At 37.9% G+C, this 19,663-nt stretch overlaps 1 long non-coding RNA gene across 1 annotated transcript; it reads right to left on the minus strand.

Moving 5' to 3' along the window:
* Positions 1–519: 519 nt before the first annotated feature.
* Positions 520–18,945, minus strand: LOC131484897 (uncharacterized). Its single transcript, XR_009248491.1, has 4 exons — positions 18,829–18,945; positions 13,557–13,715; positions 2,295–2,507; positions 520–858 (listed from the first exon to the last, which is right to left on the minus strand). It is a non-coding gene; the product is annotated as an uncharacterized LOC131484897 (long non-coding RNA).
* Positions 18,946–19,663: the final 718 nt, after the last annotated feature.

Raw genomic sequence — 19,663 nt, forward strand, 5'->3', positions numbered from 1 at the left:
TATTTAAAGTATAAAACCATTTCAAGAAGGACTATTCATAGATAGTCCATCTATAAATACTAAAAATATTACATAAAACATTATTTTAATAGGGCATGAATATTAATGTCTGCTAAACTATTTTTTTAAAGTTTATTTATTTTTGAGAGGCAGAGAGACAGGAGGAGAGGGGGCAGACAGAGAGGGACACACAGAATTTGAAGCAAGTTCCGGGCTCTGATTTGTCAGCACAGAGCCCAACACGGGACTTGAACTCATCAACCATGAGATCATGACCTGAGCTGAAGTTGGATGCTTAACTGACTAAGCCATCCAGGCACCCCTGGTAAGCTATCTATTTTGATGTTCTTTGGAACAAAGTTATTTGTATCAAAATTCAAATGAAAACAAGGAAGACTTCTTAGTCCTCAAGAATTCAAGGCTTCTCAAATAAATATAAGAAAGAGATATAAAGATTGAGAAGGTATAGGAGAAGAGGATTTTTTTTCTGATAACTTTTAATTCAGTGGTCTCCAACTATGAGAAGGGCATGTTACCAAATCCCATGTTCGGCTGCCCATTGGTCAAAAGGCCAATACTCAAGAGATGGCTGTTGGTTGGCAAGGAATATGAGCTTTATTCAGGAGGCCAGCCAGCTGGGGAGAAGGCAGACTCTTGTCCAAAAGCCAACTCTGTGTTTCTGCCTAGCCAAGAGGGTTTTAAAGGGACAGAGTGTCATTGATCAGTGAGGGGGTGCAGTAGCCTGAAACGTTTCCTGATTCCATGAGATTTAGTGGTGCTTATTTTCAGAGGTGCTTGATGTTTGTACAAGAGGTCTGATTCCTGTTCAGTGATGTATGAGGGCTTTCTGTTCTTCTCCTAGAAAGGAATGTAAGATTTATAGATACACGATGAGGGTCAGGAAGTCAATCACATGAACTTAAGAACACATATGAAAGATCACCATGTTAGTTACAAAGATCAAGGTGGCCTTAATTCCCCACTGTTAATTTTATTCCATATTTATGGTATTGAGGGAGAAGACTCACCTTCTGTAGCTTCTTCAGGTTGATAAAGGGTATATTCAGGACCTTGGGATGGAATATGTTAATGTGTATTTGAAGCATTAATTTATGACTGCTGATGTGGCTTGCTTGAAGTTTTTTATATACACAATGTAGTGAGCTTAAGTCTTAGGTATACACATAGTACCGCTAACATCAGGGTGAGTCCTAATTTTAGAATGCCTTGTAATGTGGACTTAAATCCTGATGGTATCTAGTAGAAGAGGTTTGTGAACCAATCATATCCTCCCTGGAACAGAGCAGGTAGAAATATAGGGTTTGCTGTAACTAAGTGGCTTGCTGTCTGATTTTATCAATACCGGTTTCTACCTCTGAGGAGGTATTGATATATGTGCAGCAAGACAAATTAACAACAACACAAACTCCCTCTTGCTCAGTTAGGAGCCATACGGTTATCCAGGACAACTTTAGCAAGAGATTCTACTGATTTCTGTGAGTTAGCCAAATATTTGGCAGTTGTATTATCCCCAGTGGTGGAGAATTTACGACAGACTGCAAAGCACATGTTATTGGGCAGCAGCCCTCCCACCACAGCAACATATAATGAAAGAAACATTCATCCCATCAGGGATATTGCCTGGAAGATCACAAGTCGGTCTGGGAAATAATTTTAGGGAGGTGGCTCAATGTTTGGTTTTGTTAGCAGGATGAAGGGAGAAGGGGATCACCAGGGTGGCCAGACGACACCGTTTGGGGTTAAAAACTTTGTAATATGGTCTGTGGCCATGACTAATTTGCAAATAAAGACAAACCAAAATAGAGCACAAAGACAAAATGTGGAGACCTCCTCAGGTCTTAGAATCAGCTCAGTAATAGAGCAGCTAATTCCATCCAATTCCTGCCCACCTGAACTTGGCTATGGATATTGTCCATAGCCAGAAAGAAAACAGACTATCGTTTACACGTAGGGAGTTTCTCCCTTTTGGGAGGTGGTTTCACATGATATCTAATTGAGGAATATATGCCTGCTCTGTCCTTTGAAGATTAACTCTTTTAGTTCAGTAATTGGAGGGACCATAACACACTGGGTGCCTCATGATCATTTTGGAAGAATCTAACTATTCTAAGCCTATACATTAGTATTTGGGCCTTTGTAATTGGAAATCAGTTGCCTTCAGGTGTTATAAATAGGGTGGGCCAAGAGGTCTCCATGGTCCAGCATCCACTGAGCTTTTGGACGACCTATCCAACAATCAGAAGAACATGTACTATAGCCAAATTCGGAGTTACCTGTACGAGTGCATTGTCTTTCCAACCTAGGGAGAGAGAAGACATCATTAATATGGGCCACAGAATGAACATAGTTGTCATAGGTTTCCTTTCCTAAAGAGGTCTTTTAAATCTTGAATAGGATGGCTTTCCCAGCAGGGACTTTCAGTGGCTTCTTTGTCATCTGTAGCTAGAACCCTCCTCATTCTGGTATAGTGTATCTGTGGCTGATACCTGAAAATTTTAGAGAGGTATGATGGTTAGTCAAACATCATAACACCCCATCCATTTCTCAGCCAAATTTTGATCAGGCTCTTGATTTTTACAGGTCTTTTATAATAGTACTCTGTCTCCAGGCCTAAAAGGATGAAGTGGCTCATCTGAAGCATACATAGACCTGGAGAGGACAAACTTGTGCAAACAGTTAATACCTGACTCAAATGTTGTACATACTGTTTAATCTTACTTTCATTTTCTAAGTCTAAGGGTGCTGTCCCTAGAGCCTAGGTTTAAAAGGGTCTCTCAAATACAATCTCAAAGGGCTTAATTTTAGCCCACTTTTGGGGGCAATCCTAATGCAGAGAAGGGAAATCGGTACAATCTTATCCCATTTCAGGTTAGTTTCTTGACAGCTTTTAGTCAAAGTCTTTTTCAACGTATGATTCATCTTTCCCCCATTTTTCCTGTTGATTGAGGTCTCCATGAAGGATGCAATTTCTGGATGATCTGTAAAGCAGCATTTACTTTATATACCACCTCACATAGAAAGGCAGGCCCATTATCACTCTGAATAGTGCTGGATAAGCCAAATCTAGGAATAATTTCCTTTAGCAAGAGTCTTACAATATCTGGACTTTTTTATGTTTAGGTGGGAAACACTTAAAACCATCCCAAAAATATACCTACATATACTAGTAAATATTTACAATTCCAAGTAGTCCTAGGAATGTGGGTAAAGCCTATCTGCTAATCCTCAAAAGGACATTCCAATTTATATTGTATCCCTTGACCTGGTAAGTGTCTCTCATTGTTTGGATTATTCTTTGCATGTACAGTACATCTCTGGGTGCCTGTGTGGGCCATTTTCTATAGATAAGTCTCCTTCAAATGAGGCCTAATAAAATCCATTAAAGCATCCTTCCCGTAGTGTGATCCTTCATGCAGATGCTTTAAGACTAGATTCACTATCAGGGCATAGGTAATACTATCTATTCAGGTAATAGTATTATCCAATGGGAGTTATTTTCCATGAAGCAGTGGGGTCTGTTTGAGTAAAGCCCCATTTTTGTGTGCGTTCTCTCTTCATCTTATTTCCTGTACTGGGGTTTAAAGGCAGAGAGATCCACTCAAGGATCTCTCGAGTGTGAGTTTTTGGCCACTATTTTGGCTTGTTGCATCTGCTAACCAGTTACCTCTTGCTATTTGAGAATTCCCCTTTGGGTACCCTGGGTAATGCATAATCACTATATCAGCAGGAAGATAGATAGCTTCTAATAATCACAGGATTTCTTGGGAATATTTAATGTCATTGTTGGGGAAGATCAATAAACCCCTCTCTTTCCAAATTGTCTGGTGTGCATGAGTTATCACAAAAGCATATTTTGAGTCGGTATAAATATTTACCTTTTCCACTTGTGATAACTCCAGGGCCCATGTTAGAACAATCAGTTCTGTCTTTTGTGAGGAGGTAGTTGGGGGGAAAGCATGTGCTTTTATTATCTGAACCAGTGTGACCACTACATATCCAGATCATTGCTTGCCATTGTCCATGACACTATTACCATCTGTAAATAACCCATAATCTGGTGCCGGCAGTGGTTGATGGAGGAGGTCTGACTGGCTAGAATATACTGCATCAATGATCTTAACACATTTATTCTTACTTGAGGTGGTGTTCAAGTTATCAGGTGGCAAAGTTGCTGGATTCAATGCTGTTGCTATAAAGTCACATTTGGATTGTCTAACAATATAGCTTGCTATCCACTCATTCTTGTAGCTATTAGCCAATATCCTGTTTCTGTTCTAAAAGGGTTAATATTTGGTAAGGCGCATACACCATTATCTCTTGCCCAAGCGTTAACATTTCTGCCTCCTGTAGTATGTCACAAATAGCTGCAACAGCCTTCCAACAGGGGAGCTATCCTTTGGCTGTGGGTTCTAATCGCTCAGAGAAATAGGCCACTGGCTGTGGACTATCCTCAAGAATGTGTATGAGGACCCCTAATCTGTGACCTTGCCTTTCATGTATGTATAGCTTAAAGGGCTTTCTAGGGTTTCATAATCCTAGAACTGGGGCATTTGCCAATTTTTCCTTTATTGTCTCAAATGCCAATTGATATTCCATAGTCCAATTCAAGGGTCTGAATCCAATTCTCTTAGAGCTTCACATAAAGCTTGACTATCAAACCATAATTTGAAATTCAGATCGGACAGAAACCAGCGATTCCCCCAAACTCATAGAGTTGTCACTGATTTCTGGGGGTTTGTAGAGCTAAAACTGTTTCTTCCCCCCACCCCCCACCCCATCAGTGAGGATACATTGTCCCTGACACAGCTGAAAGCCAAGATAAACAATCTCTTATTTACAAATTTGGGCCTTGTATGCTGGCATTTTATATTTGCAGTCTGCCAAATGATTTAAAACCAGAATAGTATTGTCTAGACAAACTTCATAAGTGGGGGTATCAACTAACAAATGATATACCTGTAATAAAGTCCCATCAGCTAATTTTATCATCCTCAAATCCTTTGCTAAGATTTCACCAAAAATAGTGGGGCAGGGGTGATTTTTAAATCCTTATGGTAACACCATCCAATAGTTTCAGGAGGTGGTTCTGATTTCTAAGGGTCCTGGCATTCAAAAGCAAACAACAGTTGGGCCTTCTCTGTCGGAATTCAGAAATAGGCTTCCTTTAGATCTAGTACAATCAACCATTCATAATCACCAACTATTACAGTTAGTGTGTATGGATTGGACAAAGTCAGGTATGTCTTGTATGGCTTAATTAATGGCCCATAAATCTTGTACAAAATGGTACTCATGAGTATTTTTTTTTTGGAAGAATGGTTGTATTTATCGTATGGCCTTCAAGCTCAAATTAAGCCATATTTCAAGAACTTCTGCAAGTTGGCCTGTATATCTTCTAGAACTTCCTTTTTTTAAAGGGTACTGCCTTTTCCTAGGGATGGTAAATCTCCTCTTTCAAGTCTGTTCATACAGGTGTCACATCTTTTGCCCTCCCTACCACTCTATCTGCCCAAATCACTTTACTTGTTTATTGATTTCAGGAGGGAATGGGTCTGCTTCTGGTGTCTTAACCTGAGTTAGAACAGCTTGTAATGGGAGCACTTTACCCGGAGGTACCTTTATTTGTAGGTGCTTGTTTCTTTGGAGAGAGTTACCTGAGCGTTTAGTTTACAAAGCAAGAATTGCCCAGTAAGATCAGACATTCTGGCATATAAGGAAAATGATGTCTCAAAGAAAAATCACCAAACTTGCATTCTAGTCATTGTAGGAAAGGTCTTTGTTGTTCTTGACCTGAGACCCTCAACTACAGAGACTGCCTTCTGGGTGTTTTGTATCAATTTAGTATTCAAGATGCTGTACATGGCCCCTGTGTCCACTAAGAAGTCCATCAGCTGATTCCTCAGTGGAAATTGTACCCAGGGCTCCTGTGGGGAAATGGTAACTGAATCAACGAGATGGTAGGGAGCCTCTTCATTTGTCATCTTCCTCTCCTTCCATCACCATTTATTTATACCTTGTCCCTCCTCCCTGCCTTTGTTTTCCTTTCAATTTCAGGCAATCCCCTTTCTGTGCCCTCCCTTTTTGCAGTAGTGGCACTGATTCTGACCAATAGCTCCTTTCTTACTTCCTCGAGGTCACTTACTTTTCTTTTTCCCATCCCTGCCTTCCACACTTTCCATTGACTGCGGCCTGGTGAGCCCTTTTACTTCTCATGCAATAAATACTTCATAGGCTACATCAACTAGCTGTGATGGTTCCATTCCTACTACCTTTTTCTCCTTTTGGAGCTTTCTCCTTATATCAGGCATGCTGTGCCCTATGAATGTCATGTTTACCATGTGGATATTTTCTGGGGCCTCTGATGATATATCTGTACATTTCTGATAAATTAGGTAAATCTTTTCTAACCAAGCCAGACTTTCTGTTGTATCTCTCAATTCTTGAATCTTACTGAAACTGCACTGCTTGGGAGACCTTTACTTAAACCTGCCAAGATGTACTGCTGATAATGCTCAGGTCCAGGCAAACCCCCTTGGTTTGGGTCCCAATTGGGCTCAACCAATGCAAAGGCAGGTGCGGGGTCTGGGCTGGATCCTCATGATGGGGGTGCTGGGCTTCCTCATTTCATTGACTAATACTAGCCATCTTTCATCTTTCATCCGAAGTTAATATGGTATTCACTGAAGCTTGGATATCTGCCCAAGCTGACCTGATGAGCTGCAAAAGTGCTCAAAAAGAGTTCTACCATTTTTGGGGGGGGGGGTCTCACTATAAGGGGGGATTTGCATTTTTATAACTCATGAAGTCTGAAGTTGTAAAAGGAATATATGTCCAATAACATCTGAGAGGCTGTCCTCGAGCACCAATGCCCTCGACTGGGTATTGCCTTAAGGATATTGCCCACTACCCATAGTGGGGTACTTCCTGTCCAAATTGGGTGCCCTGCCAGGTCTTAAAGGAAGAGACTGTTCCAGGATTCCTTTGTTCCACCCCTTAGAATGGTGAGGAGGAGAAGGTGGAGGTAAGAGCTCCTGCAGAGGGGGCAGTGGGGTTAGATTTGCCACATATTCTTCCTATCCCTTCTATTTTTCATTTCTATATTCCTATATTGTATACAGCATCATCAGGAAAAAAAATTTGGTTTTTCCCCTTGTCTCTGCACCATTAATTCACTTTTTTTCCTGGGCAGCATCTTTACTATGTAAAGACAAGCAGCCTGAACATAGGGTATCTAATTATCCTTTCTTGCTCTTTGACAAAATATCCCTAGTTGTAAAATGGTGTAATGGTTTAAAGATCCATTTAGGGGCCATCTCTCATCTGCTTCTAGAAAGTACATTGGTCAGGCAGTATTAGAATAGAAAATCAGCTTTTGCTTAGTCGTAGATTCCTGACTATACTCCTTCCTTTTATTCAAAATTTGGCTCAATGTCGGCGGGATAGAGATAGAACCCCCATTACACCAAAGATGACACACACACACACACACACACACACACCAAAGACATAGCTGCCCCATATCACAAAGGAATTGACCAATTGACCATTATTCAAATTCTTAGTTTCTCCCAACTGTTTGCCACTTCCAGAATGGGAAAGCACAGACAATGAAAACAAAAGTTCCTAGCTCTTCACAAAAGAGAAACCATGTTGATGTGCACTTTCAACAAACCTACCCAGTCCAAAAGCTTGTAAGCTTGCCCCAGATGCTCTTTCCCTTTCCATTCAAGTCAAAGAGCAAGTGTTAGGAATCAACACGGAATTTCCCCAAGACAAAAGAAGCCTCTGCAGTTGCCAGATTCTTCAGATTCTCTCCCTGAAACCAACTAAACCTGAGCAGCTAACCCCCTCCAGTAATCCAAGTTACTAGCTCAGGAAATGAACAAGTAAGCCCTGGAGTGCTGCCCTAGACAACTGCGCTGCTTTGGAGTTCCCAGAGGGAACTGGATGCCACAGGAGCATTGGCTCCTAGTTGGCTTCCCAAAAGTTGTTACCAAATCCCAAGTTCGGCTGCCCATTGCTCAAAAGGCCATTTGTCAGGGGATGACTGTTGATTGGAAAGGAGTATGAGCTTTATTCAGAAGCCTGGGCCACCTGGGGAGAAGGCAGATTCTTGTCCAAAAGCCAACTCTGTGCTTTCTGCCTAGCCAAGAGGTTTTTAAAGGGACAGGGGGTCATTGATCAGTGAGGGGGTGCAGTGGCCTGAACCATTTCCTGAATCAATGTAGATTTAGTGGTGCCTATTTACAGCTTTAAGTACTTGAAAGGTTTGTGCAAGAGGTCTGATTCCTGTTCTGTGATGTGCAAGGGTTCTCTATTCTCCTCCTAGAAAGGAATGTAAGATTTATGGGTACACAATGAGCGTTAGGAAGTCAATCACATGAACTTCAGAACACCTATTAAAGATGACCATGATAGTTTTGAAGATCAAAGCAGCCTCAGGCAATTCAAAACATTTATTAAAAAACTATTGCTAATTTTTACCATATGCTCATAACTAAATACAATTTGGTAATGTAATTTTATATTGATTAAACAAATGAATTTTGATGTATAAAGACATTTGATAACCATGTATTATTCATATTATATTTGTTCCTCATTTTCTTTTCTGTTGCCCCAGTTACTCTTCCAAAAATGGCACTAAGGCATGAGCAGGGACTAAAAACAATTAACAACAACAATCACTTTCATACTTTCATTTTCACATTGATTTCAAATAATCACAGATGGCAAGTTATCAAAAAACAAATCTAATCAAATAAAATCTTAAACCCATCAAGACTAAAATAACAAATGACTAAAAGATAACAGGAAATATATATATTTTACTAAGATGCAGGGATTTTTGTGTTTGTTTTATTTTTGTCTTTTTTTTTTTTTATTTTTTTTATTTTTTTATTTTTGGGACAGAGAGAGACAGAGCATGAACGGGGGAGGGGCAGAGAGAGAGGGAGACACAGAATCGGAAACAGGCTCCAGGCTCCGAGCCATCAGCCCAGAGCCTGACGCGGGGCTCGAACTCACGGACCGCGAGATCGTGACCTGGCTGAAGTCGGACGCTGAACCGACTGCGCCACCCAGGCGCCCCTATTTTTGTCTTTTGAGAAAGAGAGAGAGACCACACATGCTAGTGGAGGAAAGGGGGAGAGGGAGAGAGAAAGAGAGAGAGAGAGAATCTTAAGCAGACTCCATGCCTAGTGTGGAGTGGATCCAAGGCTTGATCTCATGACCCTGAGATCATGACCTGAGCCAAAATCAAGAGTCAGGCACTCAACTAAGTCACCCAGACAACCCTAAGATGGAATGGTGTTTTCATGTCAGAATGATCAAATAAAATCAAGTGTGCAAGCAGAAATACAACTAAGTAGAAAACATGTCATTGTAGGATAAAGACTGGTTGTTACAGTAAAGCTTTCATAATTTGTTTTTTAATATCCCCTTCTGAAAATACTACGATTTTGTACAGTCACAGGAATAAAGCTGCACCTTTGTTTATAATTAATGTAACTGTCCTGCTTCTTCCTGCTTCATACATTTACCCATATTCAAAGCATTCTGAAAGCTTGGGAGCTTTTAATTCTTTCTTTGCATTGATTTCTAGTTTGAGTTTAATCAAAGAGATAATCCTTTAAGAGTAAGTATGAGACCTTTTGAGGTAAAGAAATGCTCTTCTTGTAACTCTTGAATATTTATGCAAACTAGCTTTTTAAGGCACTAGTCAAAGCACCAGACACATTGAGAAATATTTGGATGTAGGATGTTAAGCCATGAACAATATGGTTCAACATTTTGATCTTAGTTCTCTTGTGATGTCATTATTTCTTAGTTTAAGATTTTAATTATATTCACACTGTAATTTTTTCCAAATACTCTTAGATACACAAAAATCTAATGAGATATACTTGAATATATGGTAGTTTTAAATACATATGTGTCAAAATATTTGGTTATGTTAACTATATTAATGAAATCTCCTGAATTAAACCTAAGAAGTAGGTTTCAGACTCTCTGTGCACAGAGATGAGAATTTGTTACAATTTTCTGTTGGTAAGTCAATTATAATTACATGTTAAGTTGGACAAGTACATCATCACCCTCAATAATAACCACGTGTTAGGTTCTATATCAGTAAATATTTTCCAAATTGAATTTCTCATCCTTATGTAATTCTCCCTGCTCAACAGTCAGTTTGAGACTTTTTGGTATTCCTTTCCTTTTTATTCCTGTTTAAAATGTACAAAGACTTCACTTATATAATTGCTTTTACTATGCATTAAGATATATTCAACTTATGTCTTGGGGAAATAAATTAGTTTTTATACATTTTGAAGTAATTATGTCAGTGCAAGTTATAAGAAACAAATTATAGGCACAACAAAGAAATAATTATTTAAAAATATCATCAGAGAACAAATTCTGGCTCCATGATAAGACCCAGATAATTGGGTTCAATTTATTGTCTTCACCCTTGGTATTTGAAGCCATAAGATGTTCATTCTTAAAAAAAACACAAAGTTCAAATGATTTTAAAAGGTCCACATTTGAATGAAGTTTAAGATTGTTAGACTGATATCTCTGCTGTCTGTGTGCATTGATGGCAAAACCACAGCCAACATTCTAAGTGAAAAGCAGCAACATGTCCTTAGTTTATATTCTCCATCGTGTTCCCAATGGCCAGTAAAATACATTTTACCTCTAGAGATGTCTCCAAATCTTCCTTATTACTTATTATTTAAAACACTAATAAACATTTTTAAGTTTTGGTTTGTTTTTCTTAATTTTCATAAGTTCTAAAATAAACAACTGCTATGCTACCTTGTTAGGAAGTGTTTTTACACCTGACTTGGAGAAAGTCATTTGTCCCAGGTACTCTGACATTCTGATTCCTGGGGCAAACTTTAATAGACATTTCAAGCAAGGTTTGATTATAAAAGAATCTACAAGCCATTAGTTGTAGCTATATTAAACCTGTGGCAATCAATCCCAATGCCTGGGTCAACCAAATGAGGTAGAAGGAGCGAATTGCCTGAAACTATGGGTTATTGGAAATCTCACTGATAGGAAACATCCAGAAAATGAATGCTCATCTTCTCAGTATTTACTAGGAGGAGAATCTCTCCCCTAATTTATTTTGCTCTGGCTTTGTAGAAGTGAATAAGCTGATATTCTCTGATATGTATTAAATTGCTTCAGAGGAAGTGACTGAAAAATGTCAGCCAGTGTGTGATTTCTAAAAGTTAGGCTACTAAAATTATTTAACTGATGTGGTTTGTAGCATTCTAAATTAAAAACCTGTTTTGGTCCTATTCTATTTTGCATCTTTTGCATATATATTAATATATATATGTTAATATATATGACATATATTAATATGTATATGTATATTATATATGTATATAATATATATTAATATATTCTATTTTGTATCCTTTGGATGTATATATTAAATTTTTCTTTAAATGTTTATTTTTGAGAGAGAGAGTATGTGCGCAAGCAGGGGAGGGGCAGAGACACAGACTCTGATGCTCCAGGTTCTGAGCTGTCAGCACAGAGCCCAACAGGTGGCTGGAACTCATGAACTGTGAGATCATGATGTGAGCTGAGGTCGTATGCTTACCGATTGAGCCACCCAGGTGCCCCATCTTTTGCCAATATTTTAAATTCATTAAGCCCAATCTTTAAGATCTTTTATTTTTTTTCATGCAGTGGAATAGACTTTGCTTGCTGCTGTTTATCCCAGTGAAACCAATGCCCACAGTGTGTCCGCCTTTGGAGTAAGAGCCACCTGTCAGGGCAGGACAAGCTAGTTCACAGCTGTGATCGCTGTGTCCTGCCTCCCGAGAACTGAAGGCAGAGGCCTCTCTCTCTCACCAGTCCCCATCCCAGCCACTCTCTGGAAGACATATATTTCATAATTCTCATAATGCAAAAGATAAAACCTATTTTTGTCTTAGTTTTATATTTACAATTATATAATTTGATAGATACACGTTTGTGCAATTTTCAACAATATACAACCAAATGTACATATATATAATTAGTAAATTAGTTCACTTTTCAATAGACATGAACACTTTTGAGTCCCTTTATGATGTCTGACACTTTGGATAATTAATCACAAGATTGACAGTTCTGCATTTCCATGTGTCACTTGTTAGCTGTCAAAATTATCAAGGCAGTTACTATGAATCGCCTTCATAAGAGCAGTTGGCATGGCATTCAGAGAGACCACTCTGTAATAATGATAATAACGATAATAACTATTCCACTGGTGTCCTGGCTGGAGAACAGATGGCATATCAAAAAGGGGCGTTTGAGGAGAGTTTAATAAAAGGACTATTTGCAAAGGTGTGAGGGGTTTGAAGGAAGTCAACAAGTAATGATGTGACACTCTGGAGATAATCATAGCAGGAAAGGCACTATTACCCTAGGTCTGAATGGGTTAGGTGAAGGAGGATTTATTTAGCAGAACCCAGCAGGAGTGGAAACCATGGGGTGGGAGAGGGACATCTACAGGGACATCCTGGTCCTCCTTTGGTACAGAAAGGTGGTCCCCACCAACCTCATAGGAAGAGACCTGAGGAATGAAATCGTATGTCAATTTTTTCTCTCACTTTCCCTTCTCCTGTGGATAACTTTGATTGTCTGAATCCAAAATATACCAGAAAACAAGAGTAATTCAACAGTGTCAATAGAGTATCAATGAAGTGCAAGGTAGAGAAGCAAGGTTGGATCTGCAAGGAACAAGATAAGAATACTCAGTAAATATTTAGTTAGCACCTGCATGCTTTACTTTATTTAAATATTATAACAACTCTTCATCATGTTACTAGTTGAAAATTTGAATCTCAGCTTTCTGAGAACGCATAGCTAATCATTGGTAAAGCTGGGGTTAAGGCTCCTATTTATCTAATTCTTACTTATGCTGTTTTTATTATGCTGTGCCCTTCATAAACTACCATGCACCTTACAAAATCCCAAATACTTCCTTTATAAACAAGTACATTTATAGCCTAAAGACCTTAGCAATGATGATTTCACCTTAAGAACACATGAAACTTGCAACCACTGACCATAGCAGGTCCCTATCCCCACTCCCTTTACACACCCCATGCTTGTAATTTACAAAAAATGTCAAGTTTTAAACCCTACTTAAAAAAAATCTCAGGGGTGCCTGGATGGTGCAGCCAGTTAAACGTGTGACTCTTGGGTTTGATTCAGGTCATGATCTCAAGGTTTGTGAGTTTGAGCCCTGCGACAGGCTCTGTGCTGACAGCCTGGAGCGTGCTTGGGATTCTCTCTCCCTTTCTCTCTGCCCCTCCCCCATTCATGCGCGCGCGCGTGCGCGCGCGCGCTCTCTCTCTCTCTCAAAAATAAATAAACTTAAAATATATATATATATATATATATATATATATATATATATATATATATAAACTCTCAGCTAAGATCTACACTGTATATTTCAAGATCTGAGTTTACTTTGCTTGTCCTGCTTCATTGTTTAAAAAAAAAAAAATCTGTAGTATTACCTGCATTGGTCCTGTTTTCTTAGCCTCTGGGTCTTAATTTTCTGTTACTCCCTTTTCATACATCACCTTGCCATTTAACACCAGGTGCAGTTTAACCCATGAGACACAACTGTGTCTTTGAGACCAAAGCAAGAGCACCCCTTTTCACTGCTGAAATTTCTGTATTAGGAAAGAAGCAAAGAAAAAGAATTTAAAACAATATATAAAGGACAAGCCATGAAGCTAGCTCAATTAAATGAGAGAATTAGCATTCCAATATTATCTACTTATTTGTTCCATAGAAAGAATATGGAACTGAAGTCAAGAAAACTATCCTCAAACTAAATATGCTGCTAATTACTACTTCCTTTTATTTCATGTTTCTCGCTGCCTTTGATCAGGGCTTTATTCAAAACTAGCTGTTCAAAATGATTGACATTTATGGAATAAACAAATTTAAGTTTATTCAGTGGCTACTTTTCTTCTGTGGTGGGTTTCTTTTCTGTAGGCTTCTTCTCAGTGGCTGGTTTCTTGGTAGCTGTAGCCTTTTCCCCACCAAAGGTTTCTTCTGCTTTTTAACACCAACGGCCTTATTCACCAAACAGGAATTACTACTTGCTATGGACTGTGCAATCATGTGACCTCAATAGACCTTGATTTCCACTGATGCTGAATTGTTGAAGGAATGTTCTAGATCCTCAGAGGGATCTATTAGTATAAAAGAGGGTTAGAGATGTAAAAGTCAATAAAATTATAAGGAAGAGTTCTTAGGAATTATTGATCATATTCATTATTGCCCATTTTCCTTTTGGACTATTTGTTTTTCTGTTGGCATAATACTTGTTTTACTTTTTTCAAAAGACATTTACCTGTGGAGTAATGGGTGTTAGAGAGAGATAGAGAGAGAGATGTAGAGAGGTGAGAGAGAAATTATGGGGAGGTGGTGAGGGAAAGAGGGGAGGGAGAGGAGAGTTATTTCTAGGTTCCAGCACATAACACAAATTTATGACCTAATTTATTTATTATTGAAAATGTATTATTAAATTGAATGAGCAGAGCACATACATTGCTATTGCTGGAGGCAACCATAAGTCATATTCTGACAGGTTACATGTATTTAATGCAACTATTTATTTTTTATACATGAGAAATGAATAATTTCTTTAGTAATTGCCAAATTATACACTTCCTGAAATGCATGGAATCTTCTTAGGGAAATACATTTACCAAAATGTCATGTGAATTTATGCATATTTCAAGGCAGATTCAGAGAAAATATGTATAACAGCTTCCTAACTTCCTTTCCAAAGGGTGACATGAAAGGATAGCTTCCATTTTATTATATTACTTTTGTACAGGTTTAAAATTGCTTAATGTTTTGCATATTTCAATAAAACATACCCAAAATAAAATAGAGGCTAAATATATAGTCATACAGCTATTATGCAGTAATAAGGTAAAAATTTTTGAAGATTTTTGTTTTCTCTTTTTTTTCCCATTATTTTGGGGGTGGGGTAGGATAAATCTATTCATTTGGTTTCACAATTGCCTAAAGATATTTGATAAAGAAAAGTGATCTTTGTAGCATTTTAACTGTGCCCTATGGGACTCATCAATTGACACTCGACCAGAAAAATTAGCATAACCCTTTTACCAAAAGTCAGTAATCTGAAACTAAAAGTGAAAAATTAATTTACTTTCTGGAATGCCTATGCTTCTATGGGTGTGAAGTAATTTATAGCTAAGTTTGACGACCTGGTATTTTTCAGTGTCATAATATGAATTAGGGGGATAGGGTAGTGTATAATAGAACAGATCCTGAGAAAAAAATTCTAGTGAATAACTCTATTTTATCTCTGGTAAATTTTAGTCCCATAATACAAAGCCTCAACATCCACTACCTCAGGGAATAAATTACTATTTAGTCTTTGGCTTTTAGGCAAGAGAGGAGACTATTCTTCAGGATAATATATTAGACATAAGATTGAAATATTCTCAGAAATGTATTCTTTCAAAATTTATGTTTTCAAAGAAGTATTCAAAGTTCTGGGCTTATTTTTTTCTTTCCCAGAGTCATTTGGAATACTTGGTTGAGCTTCACTGAACCTCAGTCTCTCACTCATTTTAATGCCTATCCATACACTGAGTGTATCTCATGCAGGGGCTCTGACAATGGATTCAAATGCATTTAAATACATAGCATGTCCTTCCTATCTCACGTTCCATCCTTGTCATAAAATCTTATAGTCCATTGTTAATTTTTTTTTATTTTTATAGACTTCTAGGCATTATAACTCCTTTTCTTAACTGTCTCTAAAACTTCCAGAAAGAATAATTAAAACAAATTGACAAGAGTTCACTTAGGTGGAATGTCAGTGAGTCACAAAGAAATAATTGAATTTCTCTCCACACTTTGTGTGTTTACCTGGTAACCGTGGTACTATGCACAAATGAAAATCTCAAAAACATCCATTAGTGTTTTGTAAGTGTAAGATAGTTCTATTTCAGGACTGATAGAGTGGTTCTACATCCAAGTCAGAGCAAACTTTTTCTAGCAATTTTACAGTGCCAATGATGCAAAAAGGAATCTGTCCTTATGCAGTCCTCCCAGAGCTGGCTTTCTTAACTAGATATTAATTTGTTAATTTTAGTAAGTATAATTGAGCACCTACTGTGTACACCTAGGTGCTCAAAGGGGGAAGCAAAGAGAATCTGCCTTTGGAGACATTTATATAAACAAGAAATTATACCTCCATAAACATGAGAAAAATAAGGTATATTGTACTGCCATGAGAGGGAAATGGTAACACATTGTGGACAGTCATGGGTTGAAAATATTTCATCTAGACAGGCAAACAGGAGGAAGGGATAGGTTATGGGGTGGGGGATAAGGGCATTTCAGGCAGAAGTCATAGAGTGTAAGCAAAGGCAGAAAAGGTAAGAAGCACACATAAGGGAAAAGTGAAGGAAAATAAGGTGGGGGATGGCTTTAAATTTTGATTTAGCTGGACTATCAGTAGCTCTGAATATGATGTTAAATAAGATATGGCTTGAGTCTAGCTACCTGTGAAAAGCTATTTTCCTTCCTTCACAACTCTGGATGGCATGTTCCTTTGTTTTGCATCACCAGAGGGGAAAATCAAGCACAATTTAATTTAGCAAGTCTTTATTAGGAATTTACAATGGGCAGCACTCCATTTGGGTTATAGAACACATAAGCAGAAGGAATAAGACTAACACAGTGATGTGACAACCAGCAGGCTAAAAGTGAAAGAGAATCCACTCAGGATGCATACCCTAATCATAGCTGCTGGAGTTTTCACCCTCCTAGTCTAAATCATTGGTACTTAACATCAGAAAACAAATATAGTTATATCAACATATTATTTTAGTTTTGTGCAAGCATGTATACTGTGTTTGTTTAGCAAACACAATTACTGTAAACTTTTATCTCCGCTAGTGTGTTTATCTCCGCTAGTGTGTTTGATGCCTTCCTATAGCTGTGAATTAAAAGAAACTTAAGTATCATTAAGGAAAAGTAACTTCGCCAGGTTGGCTCTGTCAGCATTTGCTGTTTGAGTGCTGATAGGAAAGTTACCCAGACGAATGCTCCTTAAACTCATGTATTTCAAACTTTGGTGTGCAACAGATTCATGCAAGGTACTTGCTGAAAATACAGCTTCTTTGTTCCCTGCCCTGGATTTTCATTCAGCATTCCTTAACAGAAGAATCCAGAGGTTCTAGAATCCAGAGATTTTGCCGGAGGTGATCTGCAGATCATAATTTGAGAGATATAGCTTCATAAACTCTGTGTATGCAGACAGTCTCCCACCACTGTGCAAGCAATGAACTATCCATCCAGGAAAAAAAAGAGTAAAATTATTTGTCTACATGAGTGAAAGTAAAAATGATAACTCTAGTGACTTCTATCTAGAATTCCTCTTTCACTCTTATATATTCTTTCTAAGAGAGCAGATAGGTTTCATCTAATCTGCTGGTAACGATGGATAAGAAGTTCCTGCAGTCCTGGCTTGTAAATGATTGTGGGGCTGATCAGGTTTTTCTGGAGGAAAAACATGGTACGGTCAATTCGCCTTGCCTGCAGTGAATGGCAGGACTGTATCATGTAGGGTGAAATCCCTGTGTGTCTTCACTTTTCTAACATGTGCTTTGTGTTCCTTTGTGTTTAGCCATTTTTCTTTCTTGTCTTCTGAGACTTGGCAATTGTTTCTTCTTCTTTTTTTTTTTTTCTTGTTGATCTTCTCTAAGTCTTTGTTCTTTCCTCTTTGCCTAGAAATATTTGCTCTTAATGCAGTAACCTAACTATTTCTCAGCCTGACTATTCAACTTCTCTCTGATGGGGGCCCTGCGTATGTATGCAGAGTTTCTCCCAACTTGTCCAATACCCACTCCCCTCCCCCTGCTCACAGCAGGGCTCTCGCCTCACTGCCGTCCAATTTTCATAGCCATCCCTGTCCCTTCTCTGTTTTTGCACACTCTTCCCCAGTCTTAAAGGCCCTTTACCTTTCTCTCTCCTCCCCCTGGAATAATTCTAATTCTGTCTCAAGGCCCAGATCAAGTAGTAGTTACTGGTTTGTTTCCGTCCAGCTGAGTGGAAAAACTGTTTACATTTGAAACAACATAGTGATGCAGATTTTTACCTCTGCTGTGCCAGCATGATGGCAAAAAAGCTATATATAATTGGAAAATAAAGTCAAATAATGACATCTTTGGTGATATATAAAACCATTATTGCTACTTAGTTGAAAATGGTTCAGATCAATGCTGGAATACAATTTAGTTAAGCAACTAGAAGCTCATCTTATAAACAGTTCTTAATCTGAAACAGTATTTTGTGCAGATCATAATATATAATTATGTATTACATATGTGTGTTCATCTGTAGATATATATATCTATTATAAATATATATACACTACAATAGGGAGTATTGGATGAAAACTGAGATTTTAATAGCAGCAATTTCATTACTACTCTTGAAAAATATTATATCTTTCAAGAGGGGAAGGAAGGAAGGGAAGGAAGAAAGAACAATGTCTTGAAAATTAATTTAGTTTATGCCTAGGCTTCTATGATAAAATTAGGTACCTGCTTTACTTAGACATTTAGCTTGATATCTATAAAATCTGTTTTCTCTTTATCCCTTTCTAGCACTTGATAATAACAAAACTAAAGGGCTTATAAAAGTATAGAAGATAAGGGCTTACAAATGTATACAGTAAAAACAATTATAGCATATGGACACAAAGGAAGTTCTTTATCCTCTGCCCACCTTCAATGCCAAGGATCCATTTAGTGAAGATTCAGACTTTGAAAAAAAAAATGACTTGCATGTAAAATATGATCAGTCTCCTTTCACCCAAGATTCACTTTGGAACTTCTGATTCATTATGACATTTTTACAGAGTTCTTTCTTTTAATTGTGTATGTTCACACTTGGGTTTTTAGGTATCTCTGAACTTATCACTTAAAAGGCCTTTATAATAGTCTTTCAAAATTAATGAATCAAATGCTGTGAGCACATGGATTTCTGAAGAACATTTAAAAAAGGCCAGGCTTTAAAAGTCAAGAATGATAAGAAAGAGGATCAACTAAGTGCTATAGCCAATAATCCAACTCACTCCTTAATGCTTCTGAATTTAAAATTAGAAGTGTTTCACTACACCTGAATTACTTGAATTACTTCAGTCCAGATAAGTAATTCCAATAGATCAACCTTGGAGATAATCCTCTAACTTTAAATTTAGACTCACTGAAATGTCTGCTCTCCTCAAAATATCATTTTATAGGTTGAAGATGTTGTCCCTAAGAAGATCTAAGGAGCTTTAAGATGAGAAACAGATGAGATCTGTTACATCGCATGCATAATATGTTTGACTCACTTCTCAAAAAGTTTCACATTTTATGTGGTTATACAGTTAAAATGTAATTCACAGGACTCTTCATTATACTTGTATCATTCTAAAGAGGAGTGGTAGAAATAAGAGTTATCATAGTGTTATGACGGTGAAGGAAACTAATTAGCTTAGGTCAGAGGATAAAAAGCAGAATGGTAAGCATTTACCATACATGAAAAGAAAGGAAGAGATAGATTTCATGAAGCAATA

Source organism: Neofelis nebulosa, chromosome 1, assembly GCF_028018385.1.
Source record: "Neofelis nebulosa isolate mNeoNeb1 chromosome 1, mNeoNeb1.pri, whole genome shotgun sequence".
Lineage (NCBI taxonomy): Eukaryota > Metazoa > Chordata > Mammalia > Carnivora > Felidae > Neofelis > Neofelis nebulosa.